At 38.8% G+C, this 22491-nt stretch overlaps 1 long non-coding RNA gene across 1 annotated transcript; it reads right to left on the bottom strand.

The window, feature by feature from the left end:
• Positions 1 to 12530: 12530 nt before the first annotated feature.
• On the bottom strand, positions 12531 to 13246 carry LOC113314161. Its single transcript, XR_003342312.1, has 2 exons — positions 13195 to 13246; positions 12531 to 13073 (listed from the first exon to the last, which is right to left on the bottom strand). It is a non-coding gene; the product is annotated as an uncharacterized LOC113314161 (long non-coding RNA).
• Positions 13247 to 22491: the final 9245 nt, after the last annotated feature.

Raw genomic sequence — 22491 nt, 5'->3', positions numbered from 1 at the left:
AGCCCCGGGATTAACACTCCTTCTTTTCATCGTAGGCGGATGTCCGTGTCGTCGTTGATGCTAGACGAAGAAAGAGTGGAAAGTCTGTGACCGTGGTTGAGGTTGAGGAAAGCAGTAACCAGACATGTGAAGATTCTGTAGGATCCATGGAGACCGGAGACGGTGTCCATGCTCGTGAATACCCAACCGCTGGACTTTTATTCGAAGCCCCATTGATTAATACCTTCCCAGATAATGAAATGGTCGGCGGATTCGTGGTTCCCAAAAATCATGTATCTCTGTACACCAAGATCTGGAAGAAGTATGGTCACATTGCCACCACAGAAGTTTGGAAAGGTTTTCTTCCAACCCTTTTAACCACGGTAGCGGGGTTATTGTCGATCATCGAGGAAATGAATCAGATGCACTTGCGAGACGTCAAAAACCATTAGCTGCACCAATGGGATGAAATGATCTCGAATTGTGAGATATTGCGATTCAATGTAAGCTGGCTCCGTCGTCGTCTTGAGATAATCAAGGTTCATAAGGCAGCAGAGGCTGCTGATGCAATTTCCATGAATGCAGCTTTACTGGATGAGGAGAGGATACTGGCTCTGGAGTCGGCAAGGGTTGAGAAAGCAGTCGAAGACTTGAAGGAAAAGACCAAGATTTTTCAGAAGAAGCTTGACGAGGCTTCTTACATGGATTATCCGTTGCTAGATGGTTTGCTCCGAGTGAGCATTTGTGGTTGTTGTTTTTTGAGTAAATTTGAGTTTCTAGTTAGGCGAAACAGTTGATCATGGTATGAACGAATTTTGCTCATTTATGAAATGTTTAATGAACAAAGGAGCATTCGTATGCTCTTTGGAGGAATGAAATTACATTTTTGAAAATGCTTGAAATGATGAAGAGGTAGTTTGTTTCATGGATCAAGCATAATAAGCTTTGATCCATTTGCCATTGATGATGTTTCCTTCCTTTCCTCCATTGATTGCTAAAATTTTGTAGTATCCGCTAGACACTGCTTTGATAACAACATATGTCCCTTTCTATTTAAGAGAGAACTTAGGATCGGACATGTCTTGTTGAATGTGCTTTGTCGTCTCTAATACCAAATCTCCTACTTGAAATGTTCGAGGTCTTACCATTTTGTTGTAGGATCTGGAGATCCTCTGTTTGTAAGCTTCCACATATTTTTCCACCTTGGTCCTCCTTAATTCCAGCATATCTAGCTCAGTGATTCTTGATCTGGAGATTTCGGCCTCATCCCATTGTACACCACTAGACGCTACAATCCTGGCTAAGGGAACTTTGATTTCTGCTGGAAGTATGGCATCGTCTCCATAGACAAGGGAATATGGCGAAGTACCGATCGATCTCCTTGGTGCAGTTCTGTAAGCCCATAGAGCCATGGGTAATTGCTCATGCCATGATCGAGGATTGTCATGAAGCGTCCGACTGATGATCCTGACCAAAGTCTTGTTGTACTTTCTGCTTGACCATTTCCTTGTGGATAGTAAGGCGTGGAGAAGATTTGTTTGATCCCATATTTATTGAGAAGCTTCTAAACATCTTGATTGGAAAAAGGAGTTCTGTTATCTGTGATGATATGCTTAGGAACTCCGAATCTGCATATTATGTGCTCTTTGATGAAGGCGGCAATCGTAACTCTAGTGGTGCTTCGAAGAGGAATAGCTTCGACCCACTTGGTGAAGTACTCCGTCGCAGTGATGATATATTCATGTTGTTTTGAAGATGCTGGATTGATCTTCCCAATGATATCTAGTCCCCAGTTGTATAAAGGCCACAGACTATTCACAAAATCCAATGGGAGACAAGGAGTGTGGATGAGATTACCATGAGTTTGGCATTGGTGACACCTCTGAACGTGTGCGGCTGCATCATCTTCCATGGTTGGCCAATAATATTTCTCATGAATTTGAAGAAATAGTTTCTTCTTTCCTTGATGTTCTCCATCATGTACTTCCTTCAGGATTGTAGGGATTTCATGTTCGGCTAAGCACCTTAGTAAATTTCCACCAAAGCTTTTGCGGTATAAGATCCCATCGAGATGGACAAATCTCTTAGATTTCTGAATGAGTTTCACTGCTTGCTTCTTTTCCAGTGGTAGTTCGTTGTCCCGGAGGTATTTGATATAAGGCTCCCTCCAGTCCTTGGTGTGGTGGACCGTCAAAATCTCCAAGTGATGAAGAGGTGTTTGGCAATCAGGACAAGATCCTTGTAAATCTCTCGATTGAGTCTCCATGGATGGACAGTAGTACCCTATTCTTTGAAGCTTTCTGTAAAGTGTTACCACTAACGTTTGCCCACAGACTTCCTCATGTATGCGCTTGAGCTGTTCTTCCGCTTCGTCGCTCCCAAGACATCGTGATAGAGATCCATCAGGGTTTCGATAATATAGCCATCCATGAAGCAAGAACTAGTTTTTCAATTCCTTGTGGCTGACTTGGCCTTCTGAAATAGAGCTGCTCAATTCATAAATGATGGGTGCTCGCCAATCGTTCGCTGGAATGTCTTCGATCTGAGTGAGCCAAGATGATGATACCGTACTCTGTACAGTGATCGTTTTCTGTGCTCCTTCGAATTGCAGCTTTTAGGCGAGAGTTTCTAGGCAATCATCATGCCTGTTGTTAGTCCGTCCAGTATGGACGATCGTTGCGTCAGCAAAATAGGTCAACAGTCGCTGAGCTTCGGTTCTGAATGGAGCAAGTGTGATTTCTTTGACAGAATACATTCCATTCATCTGTTTGACCAATAATTTTGAATTTCCCCTTATCTCGAGGTGTGTTTCTCCTGCTTGCTTGGCCAAGGATAATCCTAATAGGAAGACTTCATATTCCGCTGAGTTGTTGGTGCAGTGGAAATCCAACTTGAACGAATGTGGGAAAACTTCACCAGATGGAGACACCAACACTATGCCCGCTCCTCCGGTGTCACTACTAGGGGTGGAAGATCCATCAAATATAGAATCCATGTTTCTTCCTTGATGACCAAGATGTCTGGGAATTCGCCGGGTACTTCTTCATGTAATGTTGTTGTGTCTTCCCCTGGAAAAGCGACGAGCAAGTCTGCGACCGCTTGACCTTTGATGGCTTTAGGTGGCATGCAAGCTATGTCAAATTCTGACATATGGAGTATCCACTTCGTTGGTCTTCCTATCAAGGCTGGCTTTGATAACAAGAACTTTATGGGATCATCTTTGGAGATGAGTACGACCCTGTTGGATAGTAAGTAATGTATGAACTTCTGGATTGCATGTACCAATGCCAGGCATGTTCTTTCAGCCTTTGGATATCGGAGTTGAGCATCTCTCATTATGCGGATGAAGTAGTAAATCGGTCGTTCGACGCCTTCGTCATCTTCCTGAGCGAGGAGTGCGCCGATGGCGACGTCACTGGAGGTTGTGTAAAGAATCAGAGCTCGTCCCTGCACTGGAGACCTCATGATAGCCGGTGACAATAATATCTGTTGTACTTTATGGAAAGCTTCTTGTTGAACAGCTGTCCAGGTGAAGCTTGCTCCTTTCTTCAGCAGAGGCGTGAAAGAAGCAATGAGTTAAGCTAATCTAGGAATGAAGCGTCGAATATAATTTACCTTGCCCATAAAGCTCTGTAGTGCCTTCACGGTACGTGGAGGAGGCATGGTGGTAATAGCTTTTTCCTTGTCGGGGTCGACTTTGATCCCTTCGGCCGTGACCAGGAATCCTAAGAATTTTCTGGGAGAAACTCTGAATGCGCACTTTAAAAGATTCATTTTTAATTTGTATTCTCTGCACCTTTCAAACACCTGCCTTAGAACTTCGAGATGAGATGCTTGAGTCTTCGATTTTACCACCACATCATCAACATAGTCTTCTATTTTCTTGTGCATGATGTCGTGGAATATGGCAGTCATGGCTCGTTGATAGGTGGCACCAGCATTCTTTAATCCAAAGGGCATCACGGTGTAGTGAAAATTCCCAATGAGAGTACGGAACGCAGTCTTGTTGGCGTCATGTTCATACATCTTGATCTGGTTGTACCCACTATAGCCGTCCATGAATGAGAACATACCGTGACCACTGGTTGCATCAACGAGCATGTCAATGTTGAGTAGAGAAAAATCATCCTTCGGACAACATTTATTCAAGTTCCTGAAGTGGACACAACATCTGATTTGAGCATTTTTCTTCTTAACAGGTACCACATTCGCTAGCCACGTTGGATGAAGAATAGGTTTGATGAACCCTGCTGCCAACAGTTTCTGGATTTCGACCTTGATTTGCTCCTCGACTTCGTGTCTAAATTGTTTGGATGGTTGTTTGATAGTTTTGGAACCGGGGACGATGTGCAGGTGATGGGTGACGAGTTTGTCATTCAGAGCCGGCATTTCTTCGTACGTCCAGGCGAAGACATCTTGATATTCTTTTAATAATTTCACTAGCTCGGTCCGCTTCTCTGGTGATAGCGCTGAACTGATCAGTATTGGCCTTGGATCGTCTTCAGCCCCAATGTTGATTGTTTCAAGATCGTCAGTGGTAGAGTCAGTGTCGTCCTGTAGTTGTTGTGAGGCATCTTGGACTTCTTCAAGTGATTGCTCACTCTGACATGATTCTTCATGGTGGGGAGATTTTTCATCGTTCTCCCCGATTAATTGCTAATCTTTACGTCGGCGATAAATGACTCTCCCTTCTACGTCTCGATCGGTCGTGAAGTTTGTCCCTGGAGTTGAGACTTGATCATTATGGCGTTTAGTCGGTGTAGTAGGTGACTTGATCACTTTAGCAGCTGAGGATGACGGATAGTTATCAGCCTTCTCGATAGTCTTCCAGCTTGGAAGTGGAGTACTGTGAATCCTGCTTGGAGGCTCCGGGATGCCTTTTTGATATTCAAGGAACTCAGTATCATAGACGGGAGCATAAGGAGATGATGAAGCCGTAATGCGAACGATCTTGTTGTCGAGCAGGGCCTTCATGCATTGATGGTATGTTGAAGGAATCACCTTATTATCATGGTGGTAGGCTCTTAAAAATGTAGAAAATAAGAGTAAAAGAAAGCCTACATGTTATACCTGCAAGTGCACAGGGTCAGTTGTAGCTTGTGTGCAAGAACAGGGTCATTCTACAGGGACTTGGGGTGTGATGAAGTTTCCTAAGCTAAGCAGTGACAGTAAGTGATAGTGGCAGTGAAACAAAGAGTAACTAGGTGACAGTGATCATTGTGGCACAAAGGCAGTTAGCCTAAGGCAAGAAAGTCAAGGCAACCAACTAAAATCAAGAAACAGTAAAGGAAAGATGGAAGTTTGGGTGAAGACTAGGGATTATATTCCACCATTTCACCTAGACTAAGTTGTCCTAGTTCCACCTAAATCTTGTCCCTTGCATAGTTATCAGTGAGCTTCTTGGCTCAACTGACTAACTAGATGGCAGTGGAGGTTCTATGCCTGCTGCTCATCTAAGGGTTGGTTAAGGGGCTTTATTCAGGGTCATTAGGTTAGCCATCTCCCTAACACTATTAACTGCCTTCTCACAGGGTAGTTAATCTATTGGTCAACTACCTAAGTGAATGAACAAGCTCAAAGGATTCTCTAATCTCAACTAAAGTATTCACCCTAAGTACTAATTGTCTAAATTAAAGTACAACTAGTCATAGAGTTTACATCAAACAATTAGGCATGAGTTGCAGCATGATTACATAGTGATAATCTAACTACAATGCAGACTTGATATGCACTGTGAGAGCAAGATGTTAACATGCTTTGATTAAAGCTACCCTAAACATTTCAAGCACAACATGAATTAGGTACAACTGGAAACAACTTAACAATGGTTCAAAGGCTTCCTCATCACCCTAGCAACTGAATTTAGAACATCATGAAACTAGAATTGAACTAAAACAACATATGCAATTGAAATTAAAACACAACAGGGTAAATATGAAACATATGAGAAACTGGCTAGTCCAGTTCTCTACAAGAGTGAAGCTGGCTAACCCAGCATATGTTCTACACTCATCCCACACCCATATTTATAGTTACAATACACTTTCCCCAAAAATTAGGTTTCCTCAAAAATCCCCCCAAATCAGTTGAAATTAGGGTTGGCAATTCTCACCTAATTTGCTGAAATCTCTCCCAAATCTTCTCGACCCATGCTTCCTCTGACCTTCTTGCTCCTCTCTCATGCTTCAATTTCTGTCTCTAACCTCACCTATTTCATCAACTTCTAAACTAGGGTTCTAGGGTTGAGAAGTTGATGTAATAAGTGGCTAGAGAGGTAGGGGGATGTGATGGTGGTGTCTGCGATGGTCGGGGAAGAGGTGATGGTGGCGCAGAAGGTGAGGTGGTGGCAGTTGCAGAGACAGGGTATGCTGGTGGTGGTTCTGCAACTGTCAGGGGTAGGGGAGAAAGATGGAGGTCGATGGGTTTGAGGAGAGGGAGTGTTTGTTTTGGGTATAATGATTTAGGTACTAGGATGTTAGGCGGGGACATCAAGTTTTGATGTTTCGCGACGGTGAGCCGTGGGATGTGGAGATGAAGGATTGATCTAACGGCGAGATGGAAGGAAGCGAGGACCGACCGTTGGATGCGGAAGTACAACGAAACTGACGGCTCAAGATGGAGTTAGGTGTTGTAGTGTTAGACAGGAGATTCACACTTTGATGTACTGGCGATGTTGCGACCATTGGATTCAGATGTGATCCAATCTGACGGCTAACGATGGAGACGTGTATGGATATTGGAAATGGGTTTGGGTAAGGGTTTTGGGCCTTGGGTATTCCAAGCCCATATCTTCTTTAAAAACAATTCTTCCTCTTCAAGCCCACTTCTAGTTGATCCGGCTCTTGCAAACATCATTCTTCGCTTCCTCCTAGCGAGAGTCTTTGCCGTTCCTTTGTTCTTTTCGCTCCGTGAGACAACCAGGCTTTATTTAGTACCTAAAAATGCAAAATTAATTAAGAAAAATATTTATTCTTGAAAACAATGAAAATACAGAATATGGGATAAAATGTAGAATTAATGCACAAAAGATGAGTTAAATGCCAAGAAAAATATATAGAAATATGCACTTTTTAGCACTCATCACATGGAGCCATGGGCGTCCCAGTATTATATGGTAGTCAGGTTCTTGCTCGATCACATGAAACTTCCCTTTCGATCGAATCGGCCCCACCCTCAAATCTATGTATGCGTATCCATATGTATGGTTTTGACTTCCTTCAAATTTTGTCATCAGGATGGGATAGCGAACGATTTTACCTTGTGGGAACCTAGCCATCCTGAGAGTCTTCATGGTGACAATGTTGGTAGAAGCACCGGTGTCAACAAGAGCTCTTCTAAATTCGGTGCCTTTGATGAAACCAGTGACATACAATGCTCGATTGTGTCCTTCATCCGTCATGCGATCTTCTTCTCCAAAAGAGATGTTGTCTATCGAATGCTCAGGTACTAGGGAGACTTCTTCAACTGATGATGTTGGTGGCGTTATTTGCACGCTGTATGATATCTAGTTGAGTGCTGAAATTTTTTCTGTGCGCTGATCCCTGGAGAAGTGCAGGAGTTCACATAGATTTTCGATCAAATGTGTGACCTCTTGTTCCACTGGCTTCTCGTATGTGGTGAAGCTATTGATTTGAGGTTCAGATGACGCTTCAGTCCCCGGTGTTGAGGCTTCTGGAGCGGAGGTACCGCCTAACTCGGATGTTAATTGGATGAGAAAGTCAAGGATGTGGTTTATCGTCTCCTTCATCAGGTCCATGTTCCTGGGTATGGACCTCTAGGAATTGAGCTAACTCTGCCAAAGTCGGGACCCCTCTGCCTTCCATGCCGCCAGGTGTAACATGAGGAATGTTGCAGTTTGAAATATTCTGATCTGAATAAGTTGAATTAGTCCTAAGACCAACCATCTTGTGAGATTATTAGATTGCAACCGAGAGATTAATCTCCCACTGTGGTCGCCAATCTGTAGATGGGGAAAAACGATTTGCTGTTTTTTAAGGAATTGAGGAGACGACCGTACAGAGGGGACTCCTCAAACCGGAGGAATTTTACAACCTCACACAGATGCACCGCTGCAAAGGGGGTGCTTTAGATTCGAGAGATCAATCTGTAGTACTCCGGCCTAAATCAAGACAATGACCGTTCCAGATTAAATACGGTCACAAGAGAGGATGGGTTGATCTGTAGGAGGGAAGCTGCGAAATGTGTGGAATCAATGGTAATCAAAGATTGTGGGTGTGTGAATTCCAAATGTGATAAGCTCTGAGTGATTGAAATTGCTCAATTGAGATTTGTTGCTCAATTGATGAGTTTATGATCTCGTGTTGTCGATGAGACGTGATATTGATGATACCGATGATGTTGATGATTCAATCATGGTTCAGAGACTTATTTATATTGCTGGAATTGTAGACACCATGATTCCATGAAGTGTGACAGTTGATGGAATCAAGGAGTGGGGAAGTGAAGATCGTGTTTGAAACCAGTTGCTCAACGTTTGGATACTTGGTTGATTTTCCACCCAATACCTCGTGAATTCCTTCAACTGATTGCACGAATTTCTCTAATTCCATCGTGTGTTTGAACACACGTTCAGTAGACCGCCAGACCAAAACCCTAAGTGATATCCCCCAAAGTGACACGATTGACGTCTCGTGGTATGTTAGTCAATTGATGACTTCGTGGTTTGATGGGACGATGAGTCCATGTAGTTGCTGAGTTGAACATGATGTTCCGAAACTCACAAGTTGAACATGTCATGAGACAGAGGTATAGTTCCTACGATGAAGTGAGCAAGTATTTCTCATTCGATGGATCGTTGAATATTGATTGTTGAACCAATATTCTTTGGTTTGAGCAAATATTTATCATCTGAGCAAGTGTTGCTCATGTGATGAATTGTTGAATATTTGATCGTCTGAGCATGTGTTGCTCATCTGATGGATTATTGGCAGCGTACCAAAATATTAACTAGAATACTGGTTGTTGAACCGAGCATGATTAATAAAATTAATGACCATGAGGTCGTCGTAAAATTATTAAGACTGGAATCTGGAATGATGATCCTTGGATTCAGAAACCCTAATTTGATCAATTGATGATCAATTCATGGTTCGTCAGAATTTCAACCATGAGACGAAGGAGGGAGCGACTACACGAGACCGTGGATCAACCATGTAGTGTCCATATGCTCACGTGAGCAAATACAAAGAACTCCTTGTAGAGTTGATGATTTGTTGGTGGAAGAATGATTAAATGCTGGCTTAATCATTTATTCAAAAATGCTCGTCTGAGCCTTAGGTGAGAAAACCTAATTAATTACGACGAGGTGAGGGACCAACCATGGAGTCATGAAACCGGCCCTGGGTTGTCCCGTGACCGCCTGACGATCACTTCATGAAAATCCAAAATGTTTGGGAGAGTTTTGGACCTAATACGAGCAATTGTGCAAACTAGGTCAAAACTGTGAAAATTGAAGAGACCGGCTTCCGTGAGCCAAAGAGACAATCTTGGTCGGTCAAGATAGCGTGCTCGTGTCCCCAAGGCGTCCACGTCTCAGTCCTGAGAATTTTGATATTTTCTGGCGTGCAATTGAGCATCCATTCAAGAAATATGCCAAAATTAGGGTTTCGACGAAACTGAGGAAAACACCATGAGATGATGAAAAATTATTATAAAATAAGGAATGAGGAGGCGTGGGACCGCCATGGTCAAGGCATGGTCGGACGGTCGTGACCACGGTCCCATGGTGCCTTTTCCTTAATTTTATAATATTTTGATGATTTTATGAAAAATTCATGAATTTTGAGAAATTTGATGAATTTTGGGAGTTTCCCTGAATTGAAGGAGTTTTCATGAGTTTAAGGAAGTAAAAAATATTAAAATAATAAAAACAAGGGCGTATGGGACCTTGGAAGGCATGGCCGGCCGGCTACGGCCCGGTCCCACGAGTTTTCCTATTTTTTTAATATTTTTAAGTATTTTGATGATTTGAGGGAATTTTTCCTAATTTGAGAGAAATACCATGAAATCAAGGAATTTGATGAATTCAAGGAAAACTAATAATAAAATAATAAAACAAAGGGGCGTGTGGGACCAGCTAGGGCATGGCCGTCAGGCCAAGGCCCGGTCCCACAAGTTTTCATAATTTATTTTATTTTATTATTGTTTGATGATTTGTGCAAAAATACCATGAAATCAAGGAGTTTTTTCATGAAATTAGAGAAATAATAATAATAAAATAATAACGAACCTTGGGTGTGGGGCCGGTTGGGACCAAGGCATGGACGGTTGGCCAATGGTCACGCCCCATACTCCTTTCCTTAATTTTATATTATTTTTTAAGGATTTATGGAAGTACCATGAAACCGAGGATTTTCCTCGAGACGAAGGAGATTTGATAAAATGAGAGGATTTTCATCAAATCATGAAAAATAATAAAAATGCATTAAAAATATAAAACTGGCGTGGTCGGTCGGTAGTGTGTCCGTCCTCCCAGCATCCTGGTCAATATTTTAAATTATTTATTATTTTCTTCTCTATTTTGCATAGGTTCATCGTTTCGTTGTATTTTTGAAATACTCGTTCGTGCAGTGAATGTTAGTGTATCATCGTTGAATACACCTTCACCATTTGAATCGGGGCTTACTTAGTGGTAGCTCAGACGCCCGGTTGTTGATTGGTTTGTACTAATTGTGGAATTCAGTGGAGAATAATTCACAAAACTGATTAATAAGATGTTTATTATTAATTCATAGGATCAGCTGAGGATTCGACTACGAATTCAGAATAATAAAGTGAGCATTACCATTCCATGGGATCGTACATTCGACCATAGAATCGGAGTAATTAAGGTTTATCTATTACCATCTATGAGACCAGTTGTGGATTCGATCATGAAATCGGAGCAATGAGATAATATAGTTATTGCTATTCTATGAGATCAAGCTGTGCATTCGATCATAGAATCAGAAAAATTGTTATTGTCATTCCATGGGACCAGTCGTGGATTCGACCATGGAATATGAGCGATTGTAATTAGGAGTAATTAACTTTGTGGCTCTATACTAGCAAAGCAAGCTGTCTAGGAGCATTAATTATCCTGATACGAGCTTGCCGATAAGTCATATCCTTTATATAGTCAGGGTAAACTTGTTGTTTGTTCCTGAAGATGTTATCGCTCTATACTAGCAAAGCAAGCTGTCTAGGAGCCGTCCATCTCGTGATGCTATATAGAAATAATCACTGAAAGTATTCAGTATTCATGAGATATGCCGTTGTCCAGTCGTGAGACTACATATCTACATGTACTCTAAGAGAAAGTACTCTCCGTTGAGAATTCGATGAGAGATCTATGTCTCAATACTCGCGTCTGATTGCTGAATCAAAGCTTCGTATAATTATGAGTTTACAATTTTAGCCTTTGTCGAAAATCCACCATCTACAAGAGGAGTGCTAAGCCAGAATGCTGCAGACTGTACTCAGTGGATTACTTTCTACTACCAAAAGCATCCACATCATCTCTGCGCAACTTGCTTCATAATTGATCATGACCAGGATGACTGCAAGAATATGGCAAAGGATGTAAGGGATCTTTCTCAAAAGCTCTTCAGGTTTCTTGACAAAATCCCATACAACATGACAATAAATGAATATTGGAATATCAATGAAACCCCAACAAGAATCTCTCCAAAAAAGAACAATAGAAGCAGAAGAACAAATATGGTGTTATTTGTCAGGCCAGAAAATTGTCAATACTGCAACTCAGTGTACCCAGAACAAGCTCAGGATGATAATAACTCCACTGCTTATTATGTTCATGAAAGGGGAAAAATCAGCAGAAGAAGTGGAATTAGGAGGTTCAAAAGAACTAGAGAAGCTGAAAGCTCCAGAGCAAGTTCAAATGAAGTTACTGAGCCTATTGAGGAGGAGGAAGAGCAAGAGAAACAAATGGAAAACTCTCAACAACCAAGTATGCAAGGAGCAGGAGACTGGGACAGACACATTGCTAACTACCAAAACTCTCAAGCAGGGAAAGGAAATTCAATGATAAATTTTCATAAACCTCTTCCTATTTTTATCTTCCAATTTACAGATTCTAATACTAGCCTAAAGCATCAAAACTCTAACAATATAATCATGAAAATCCTGAGTTGGAACTAGAGCTGGCAAACGGGCGGGCCGGGGCTTGCCCGTTGCGGGTTCCACGGGTTCGGGTTAATACGGGTTGAAACCCGCGGGTTGAAATTCTTCACGGGTTGTCATTTCTTCAACCCGTACCCGTAACGGATTTAACCCGCGGGTTCACGGGTTAGCCCACCCGTTCAACAACCCTTGTACGCAGTTCAACTTCTTCGCAGCTGAGCTTGTCATGGTGATGAAAAGGTCATTCAGACGTAGATTGTGATCGTGATGATGGGAGCTGTGTTTCGTTAACAGGGAAGGTTCCGTGGTGATCGATGCTAGTGCTAATCAATTTTCCTTAGTAAGGGGTAACCAACTTACTAAGAAATTCCAGATCAAGGGTACGAGTGTGAGCGCAAAACAGCAAAATACCATCATTTAACAAACAGAATTATATTAAGAAACAAAGGTTCAAACTTCAAACCGCTGCACAAGAGACTAGCAGAACCACGACCACCAAGATAAAGAATCCCAGGCTTCTCAATCTCAACAGCAGCTGTACACTACTAATGGTGTGGAAGCACTGGAAAATAAAACCTAACATAATAGTCATTCAAGTTCTACTAGTGGTGTAGAACCACAGCAAAATAACACCTAACGTAATAGTCATATAGGTTCAAGATCTTCTTCCTCGCTACTAGCACTTCCAGAAAACACAACCCAAAAGAAAAAACATGTATAATAAACTGACACCATATACTAAACACATCATCCTCCCAGACACCATCATCATCACTGGTTGATCAAGCCCTTTCTCCTCTGATCCTCCTAGCAAGCTGAATATCCTTGGGCATGATAGTGACACGCTTTGCGTGGATGGCACACAAGTTAGTGTCCTCAAACAAACCAACCAAGTAGGCTTCAGCTGCTTCTTTCAATGCCAACACAGCGTGACTCTGGAAACGCAAATCAGTCTGCAGAAAGCAAACACACAGTCTACATTCAATCAGTATCAGTATATTCTATCTTTGTTTAACTTAATAAACCAATTCAATCAAATTAAGCATTCAACAACAGTGTACAAAGTCTCTATACCTTGAAGTCCTGGGCAATTTCACGAACAAGTCTCTGGAATGGAAGTTTTCTTAAAAACACGAATAGAAAGTATCAAATCCTAATCAATGTTTCTGCAGACAATTTCTTGTGTACAGTGGAGATGGCTTAGTCACTAGTTACGGAGCTGTTAAAGGGACTGAGTTGGGTTTGCTATTTCATACATCTGATGGAGGAGATGATTAATGGTTTGTAGAGCTCGAGACGGTGGATGCTGGTATTGTTGACAGGCTCGAGTGAACAGAGTGATGGATATTTGCAAGGAGTACGTGATGGAAAGACTGTGATATTTGCTGGTGTTGTGAAAAGGAAACTGAGTTCACGGGTTCCCGCGGGTTCACGGGCCGGGACGGGTTAACCCGTTTACTCACAAGCCGACATTTCTCCAACCCGAACCCGGCTTGTTTTGAAACAAGCCGAGCCGGGTTCGGGTTTTCACGGGTCGGGCACGGGTTAACCCGCGGGTTTTGGCTTGTTTGCCAGCTCTAGTTGGAACCTTCAAGGTCTAGATAATAAATTAACTAGAGACCATTTGAAGAACTGCATTTTTAATTATAACCCAGACATTATCTTTCTTTCTGAAACAAAGTCTACTATTAAAAAAACAACCTTTTTACTGAAGCAAATGAGATATCCTAATTTATGGTGCAATGAGGATAGAAGTAGAGTTGGAGGATTAGATCTTTTATGGAAAGATGGAATTAAACTTGAGTTCATACATAGTTCTAGTTACATGGTTAACCTCATAATAAAGAATAATGATACTAATGATGAATGGTTTATTACTTGTTTGTATAGCTCTTCTTATGACAATGAAAGACAGGTTCAATGGAGATTTATTAATGAAATGGGTGAAAACATGAACCTTCCCTGGGTCATCATAGGGGATTTCAATTCTACTTTATATAGCTATGAAAGACAGAGCTATTCTATACACCCAACACAATCACACCCTATCATCATCAATACCATCACTGATTTGGGCCTAATAGACATACCTTACATAGGTTGTCCTTTTACATGGTCAAATCAAAAACATCATATTCAACAAGTAAGAACCAGATTAGACAGAGCTCTTTGCATACCATCTTGGATGACTATCTTTCCCAATGCTATCCTAAACAACCTCATTCCATGTGGCTCTGATCATGCTCCCATACTTCTAAACACCAACCCACAAAATTAAAATCTCAACAAGCTATTCAGATTCTATGAGCATTGGCTTTCAAACAGAACTTGCAAAGAAGAGATTAAAAAAAGTTGGAAATGCAACAAGAGAGGAAGTGAAACATTCAAATTCACAAATAGACTAAGGGAAGCTAAGAGAGGATTGAAAGTTTGGAGAGTCAAGGAGTATGGGGACACTGACAAGAATATCAAGGACACTCAAACTCAACTCCGACAAATCAATAGTCAGCCTCAATTTAACATGTCTGAACACAACAGATGCCAACAACAACTGAGAAACCTCTATGAAATCAAAAACAGAACTGCTTATCAACAGTCAAGAAAAAATGTTATAAAGTATCAAGATAAAAACTCAAAAATCTTTCATGCCCAAGCCAACTACAGAAGAAGATGCAATAAAATTCATTCTATACAAAATGCCAATGGAGAATGGAAGAACACAAGAGAAGAAATTTCAAAAATTCTGATTGATCACTTTCAAAACATATCTACTACCTCCAACCCTGAAGAAAATGAAGAAATAATGAGCCTCATTACACCCTGCATCTCAGAAGAAGAAAACATTAAGCTCATAGAAATCCTAAACTCTCAAGAAATCAAGAAGAATGTTTTCTAGATAAAATCTTGGTCAACACCAGGGCCAGATGGATTCCAAGATGGGTTCTATCAACAAAATTGGGAGATTCTAGGAAATGATGTTATCAAGATGGTGCAGGAATTATTCAGGCATGGTAAGCTGTTAAAAGAATTGAATCACACCTTCCAAACCCTCATACCAAAGAAAAATTGCATCCAAACCCCTTGTGATTTTAGACCAATAAGTTTGTGCAACATCTCTTATAAAATCATATCAAAAATCATCACAAACAGACTTAAACCCATTCTCCACAAAATCATCTCTCCCTGGCAAGCATCTTATGTTCCTGCCAGAAATATTATGGACAACACTATCATTGCTCATGAAATTGCCTCATATGAAGAATACAAGAGCTATACATGGTGTTGTTGCTGTAAAATTGGATATGTCAAAAGCTTTTGACGGAATGGAATGGAACTTCATCAAAAAAATTCTGCAGAGACTTGGTTTTACTGAAAAATGGTGCCAGCTAGTGGATCAATGCATCTCAACTGCTACCATATCTATATTGCTTAATGGTTCTCCAATTGGAACGATGGTTCCTACAAGAAGTCTAAGACAGGGAGATAGTTTATCTCCTTATATCTTCATCCTTTGCATGGAAAGCTTCAGTAGAATGATACAAGATGAAGTGGAGAAAAAGAACATATGTCCTATATATCCAACTAGAAATGGCCCACCAGTTTCACACCTGTTCTTTGCAGATGACTGCATCTTGTTCTCTACTGCTAAAAGATCTTCTATATATAATCTTCAAAAGGTCATTCGCAACTTCTGCGAGGTCTCTGGAAAAATGGTAAACAACAGTAAATCAAGCTTACACTTCAACAAGAGACTCAGTGAAGAAGCCAAGGAGCATGTCTGCAATATTATGGGAATGAACATCATGCCTTTAGATGAAAAGTATCTTGGAATAAACCTCTTCATATGCAGGAAAAAAACTAAGTGCTTCAGCAGTATTCAAGAAAAGATGCAAAAGAGAATACAACAATGGAAAGCTGGTATGGTTAATCAATCTGGCAGAAGCACCCAAATACAATCAGTTACAAATTCAATGGCATAATTTCAGATGGGTTGTTTTATCCTTCCTCAACAAACAATAAATCAACTAGAAGCCACTCAAAGAAGATACTGGTGGAACAAAAATAATGGAAAGGGCATATATTTCATTTCTTGGAGTGATGTATCAATTCCTAAAAGATGGGGTGTCTTGGGTTTCAAAAATCTGAAGTACTTCAATGAAGCTTTGATCACTAAATTAGCTTGGAGGCTTGTTCAGAATAAAGGGAAGATCTGGACTCTGATTTTAGAAGCTAGATACTTCAAACAAGAAAATATTCTTCAAGATGATCTCACTAACAAAGGCACTGAAATCTGGAAGAGTATAACTAAAGGTATTGAATGGGTGAGAAAGTTTCATACTTGGCTAGTTGGAGATGGTAAAACTGTCTATGCTTTTAGAGATAATTGGATACAAGGCTACTCAGCTCAGCAGCTTCAAGAAAACTTTGGAGAAAATGAAGTTATTCCATATCATATGAAAGTTGCAGACTTTATAGACAATAACACAAGAGGATGGAATATGAATCTTCTTCAAATTTACTTCACTCAAGATCATATTGAACAGATCCTCAACATAAAGCCTTCAATGCAGCATGAAGATACAATCCAATGGTCTCTCACAAGCAATGTCATGTTCACAGTTAGCTCAACCTATAAAGCTATCCTATGTCACTACAATCAAGGCCTTATTCACAAGGAAGAGGAAGCTAAAGTTTTGATGGGGATATGTCATTTACAAATCCCGCACAAATGTCAGTTATTCATCTGGAAAGTGGCAAAAGATATTCTCCCTGTCAACCAAAAGATCAGTAGATATGGCCAGATTCAAGACAATGAATGCAAAAGATGTCAAACTGAAACTGAAACTGAAACCACCAATCACATGCTTATTCAATGCACCTTTGCCGGAAGAGTTTGGAGTGCTATATCTCCATACATTGCTCAAGAAATAAACAATATTCATGATATACACCATTGGATAAAATTTTGGGAAAACAGAAGCTCTAGAATCAACTTTAAAGTCAAAGGAAATATAAACCTAGTTGTTATTACAATGTGGTTTATATGGAAGTCAAGGTGTGAATTGGTTTTTGAAAACAAAAGATGCTCCATCAACAACATGAAGACCAGAATTCTCCAGTTCTGCATGGATAATAAAATTCAAACTAACATAAATTTGAATCAATTGCAGGTGTTATGCCATAGAAACATCAGTACTAGAAGAACCACTTCTAACACTAACTACTGGAACCCTCCTCATAGAGGAATGCTGAAAATTAACATTGATGCATCTGTTTTACTAAATAATCATTTTGTTGGAATTGCTCTAATTATTAGAGATTTTACAGGTTAGTTGGTGGAAGCCCGGACCATGGTAGAAAGAGTTAGAGATGTCTCCCAGGATGAATCAATTGCAGCTCTCAAAGCTCTCCATTGGATCTCTCAATTGAAACTCCAGAATGTCATAGTTGAAGGTGATAACAAGAAGGTGGAAGAAAGTATCAATGTTCTGTACAACATCTCTCCCTGGGAAGATGGTAATATTTTTAAGGAATGTCAGCATCTAGTTCAGTGTTTAGGTTCAGTTGTGGTGTGTTTTAGAAATAGGAAGTGTAATCAAAGGGCAGATCTTTTGGCCAGGTATGCTAGGACCAACAATTGTAGTAGAAAATGGAATTGAAATTTTCCAGACAATGTAATGGCTAGAATTGAGAATGAAAAAACTTCCTTGTAACTCTGTTTGTCGTTGGCTTTCAATGAAAATCTGTGTTTTTTCTTTCAAAAAAAAAAAAAGAGGCGCGTTGGAGAAATAAAATTAGGATTTCGGTTGGACCAACCTAATGAACAAATTTGGAGAAACGGATTTGCTCTGGGAGGTGGAACTACACATTAGTTTGGGAGAGAAATTACTACCTTTTGGGGAAGTGGGCCCACACATTTCTAGTACAATTTAGAAGAGACTAGAAACAAAATCTAGTATTCATGCGGTGACAATATTGGTTCGAAGCCTAAGGATGAAATGACGAGGGTACCAAGTACACCACAATCTTTTCGATATCAACTTCTATAGGCACACCTCATATACTCTTACAAAGAAAAAAGATTTCAAAATATTATTTAAACAAGATGCACACTTGGTATATAACGTAAGTTCGAAACTGAACCAATCTATGGGATTGTACCAAGAGTTTGATTAACATACAAGTGTATTTACTTTAATTATAAATACAAATAAAAATAATACGAAAGCAAAGTAATTCACACGACACACAAGACTTTATTAACGAGGAAAACTGCAAGGAACAAAACCTCGGGATCTAGTCCAGTTTTGAATACTCTTATAATTAAGTCGATATACAAATTGACTACTGCAACTTCGTAAGTTGAGACCAAGTAAACTACCCCTAGTTACCCGGTTTCTTTAGTATCCTTCCGCCTACAACAATCTGGTCTACAGATCTGAATCCCAAGATAGAGTCTATTATCTCAAGCTGTTTCACCTGCTGTGAGGAGTTCAACAAATTAACTCCTTTGGATCGTAATTCAAAACAGTAAAGGACTGACCCATTTACCTTTCTATCAATCTCAGAAAATAAATCATAGATAAGTTGAGTACAAAGGTTCTTTTATGGTTGCAGATCAACAAGTTGAATCAAATTATCAAGAATTTCTGGTGGGGATACTCGAGTGATTGAAGGAAGATGCATTTTTTTAAGTAGAAGTGGTTTACAACAAGTAAAGAGAAGGGAGGTTTGGGATTAGAACATCTTAATAAACCTTAATTTCTAAATTAACTTGGAGGTTCTTGCAAAAATCTTCCTCACTTTGGAGTAGTCTATTGAGGGAAAAATATCTCAGGGATATTCATCTTTGGAATGCTAAGAAACCACGAAAATGCTCTAACACTTGGAAAAGTATTCTAGATTAGTAGAGCACAGATGAAGAAAGGTTGTCTATGATTTATTAGTGATAGAACTACAATTAACATATGGGAGGATCTTTGGATTCCCACCATTCAGGATTTACACCTATATTCCTATTGATACATCAACTAGACCTTAAAGAGTTAATGAGATTATCACAGTGAATGGGGAATGGAATATTGAGCTGATCTTGCAAATTTTTGATCATTTCACAACTTCCCAAATTATGAAGATATACATCAACAAAGAATCAAATGACAAGTTAATATAGACTCACATCACTCATGAAGATTTTACTGCAAAGTCTCTCTGGGGGTACTCCTATCACCAGTCTCGGGTGAATCCTCTCATCTAAATGATAATACATTCCCTTTGGTAGAAATTTTAGGGTATTAAAAAAATTGCCCCAAAAATACACATCTTTGAGGAGACTCTTACATGATGGTATTGGAGTCCCTAATAAGGTGATTAGATTTGTAGAAAAAATTCCATGTGACTATGATTTATTCTAATCAGCATTTGAGACTGTTTAACATCTTTTCCTTCAGTGCCCTTTTACTCAAGCAATTCTATTTGCTTCTCCCCGTGGTCTAAGACTAGAAAATAACAGCGAGGTATCCCTGAAAGCTCTGATACTAAATGGATTTTCTTCAATGATGATGAGTATCTCTGTTATTTGGAGTAGGGATTACTGTTTAGTCCAATTTTTCATGACCCAGTTAATGGCTTGTCCACCCGTGAAAAACATTTACTTCTTAGTCCAAAAACATGTTTTTGGACTAGATTATTTACTCTCTAGTCCAAAAACTTTGTGGAGATTATAAAGTGTATTTTCTAAATGCCTAAAACACCCTTCCAGGTCTAATTGGTATCAACACATGTAAATGTTACTAGTAGTATGTTACTACATACTAGTAATATCAATACGGTGATACTACATATTAATATGTACTATACTAGTAGTAACAAAAATATCTTACTAATTTGTTACTAGTAAATTAGGTAACTACTTTACTATACTAGTTACTACTAGTATACTACTATACTAGTATATGCTAGTATAGTAACTAGTATACTAGTAACTAGTACTAGTAATAACATGTAGTATCAATACATAACAATTTTTTGATATGTAGTATCAATACATTACATACTACATATCAATATATAACATACTACATATCAATATGTAGTATCAATAAATAACATACTACATATCAATATATAACATACTACATATTGATATGTAGTATCAATATATAACATACTACATATCAATATGTAGTATCAATACATAACATAACAGTATTGAACATAACATATTGATATTACATATTGATATGTAGTATCAATATATAACATACTACATATTAATATGTAGTATCAATACATAACATATTGCGATTAGTACTAGTTACTACTAGTATACTACATATTAGTACTAGTATACTAGTTACTACATATTAATATGTACTATACTAGTAGTAACAAAAATGTCTTACTAATTTGTTACCAGTAAATTAGGTAACTACTTTACTATACTAGTATGTATACTGGTATAGTAACTAGTATACTAGTATACATACTAGTAACTAGTACTAGTAGTAACATGTAGTATCAATACATAACAATTTTTTGATATGTAGTATCAATACATAACAAACTACATATCAATAAACAACATACTGCATATCAAACATACTACATATCAATATATAACATACTACATATTGATATGTAGTATCAATATATAAATAACATACTACATATAAATATGTAGTTATCAATACATAACATAACAGTATTGAACATAACATATTGATAATACATATTACATATTACTACTAGTACTAGTTACTACTAATATACTACATATTACTACTAGTATACAAGTTACTACATATTACTACTAGTATACTAGTTGCTACTAGTATACTTGTTACTACATATTACCACTAGTATACTACATATTACTATTAGTATACTAGTTGCTACTAGTATACTAGTTGCTACATATTACTACTAGTATACTCGTTGCTACTAATACACTACATACTACATATGTTATTACTACATACTACATATTACTACTAGTATACTAGTACTAGTATACTAGTTACTACATATTACTACTAACTAGTATACTACATATGTTATTACTACATACTACATATGTAGTAACATATGTATTAATATACATAATATTATATGTTAGGGTTAGTAGAGTAATTTTACTCTTTTCAAAACTTTTTTGGACTAGCGAGTAATATGTTTTCCCGCTGGACTAGCCATTAATCCGTGTCGGGTTTACTGGACTAAACAAGAAAGTTCTCTTATTTGGATTCTAATTTTCTTTGGGCAGCCCGAAAGGCTAGAAATAATCTTGTGTTTTTGAGAAAAAACAAGCCCATATTGCAACATTATTAGGGAAGGTTTATTCTGGTTTAATTCATATTATAACCATGAAAGTGAGCAACTGCCATCACCAAATTCTGTGATGGATATGCTCGCTTCGTCATCCACTGATATTCGTTGGACTCCTCCATTAGAAAATAATATCAAGATAAACATTGATGTTGCACTGAAATACGGTTGCAATGCTAATGTTTTTGTTGCAGTAGAGATTTTGTGGGAGCCGAAACTTCCATTGGTACATTTTGTAACCCCTTGATTGTTGAAGCTAATAGTTTTATCTTAGCTACTAAACTTGCTAATAGGTTGAACCTCCATAACATTTTTATAAAAAGTGATTGCTTTTCCATGGTTAAGTATCTTTGATGACTCCGCAAGAGTCCTTCAGAGAGTGTTGACCATCATTAATGAGCTAAGAGTTTCTAACTCCAGAATCTCTCAAGTTGTGTTCTGATTTGTGTCGCGAAGATCAAATGATGCTGCTCATGTACCTACTAAGTTCGCTGTCGAAAACCATGTCCAAGCTCAATGGACAGATTCCAGCCATCTTTTTATGTTTCCAGCTCTCTTTTTATGTTCCCATCCATCTTTTTATCTAGTGTTTTTCGTTCGGCTTTGAACCACCCATTAAAAAAAGAAAAGAAAAAAAAACTTATACTCCCTCCGTCCTAGTTTACTAGCCAAAATTGGTTTTTGCACACAGATTAAGAAATGCAGCGAGAGTAGATTTTTTTTTCCAAATTTACCCCAAGCTAGTATTTAAGATACATAGATTTTACATATCTAGTTTTTTGGTCTTTACTTGAAGGACTCAAAACAAAAAAAGATAAAGGATATATATAGAGAGGAGAATTTAAAATTGTGTATAGAAAATAGAATTACACAATTCTCAATACTATGACCTGATTCCAACATAGGGGTAAATTAGGATAAAAAGTGGAAAAATATGAAACTTGGCAAGAAATTTAGGACAAAAAAAATCCTCAATTTTGACAAGTAAACTAGGACGGAAGGAGTATAAATGTTTTGCTTTATCCAATCAAGCTAGATGTTTAT

This window comes from Papaver somniferum, chromosome 9 (assembly GCF_003573695.1).
Source record: "Papaver somniferum cultivar HN1 chromosome 9, ASM357369v1, whole genome shotgun sequence".
Lineage (NCBI taxonomy): Eukaryota > Viridiplantae > Streptophyta > Magnoliopsida > Ranunculales > Papaveraceae > Papaver > Papaver somniferum.
This window is presented reverse-complemented; position numbering and strand designations above follow the sequence as displayed.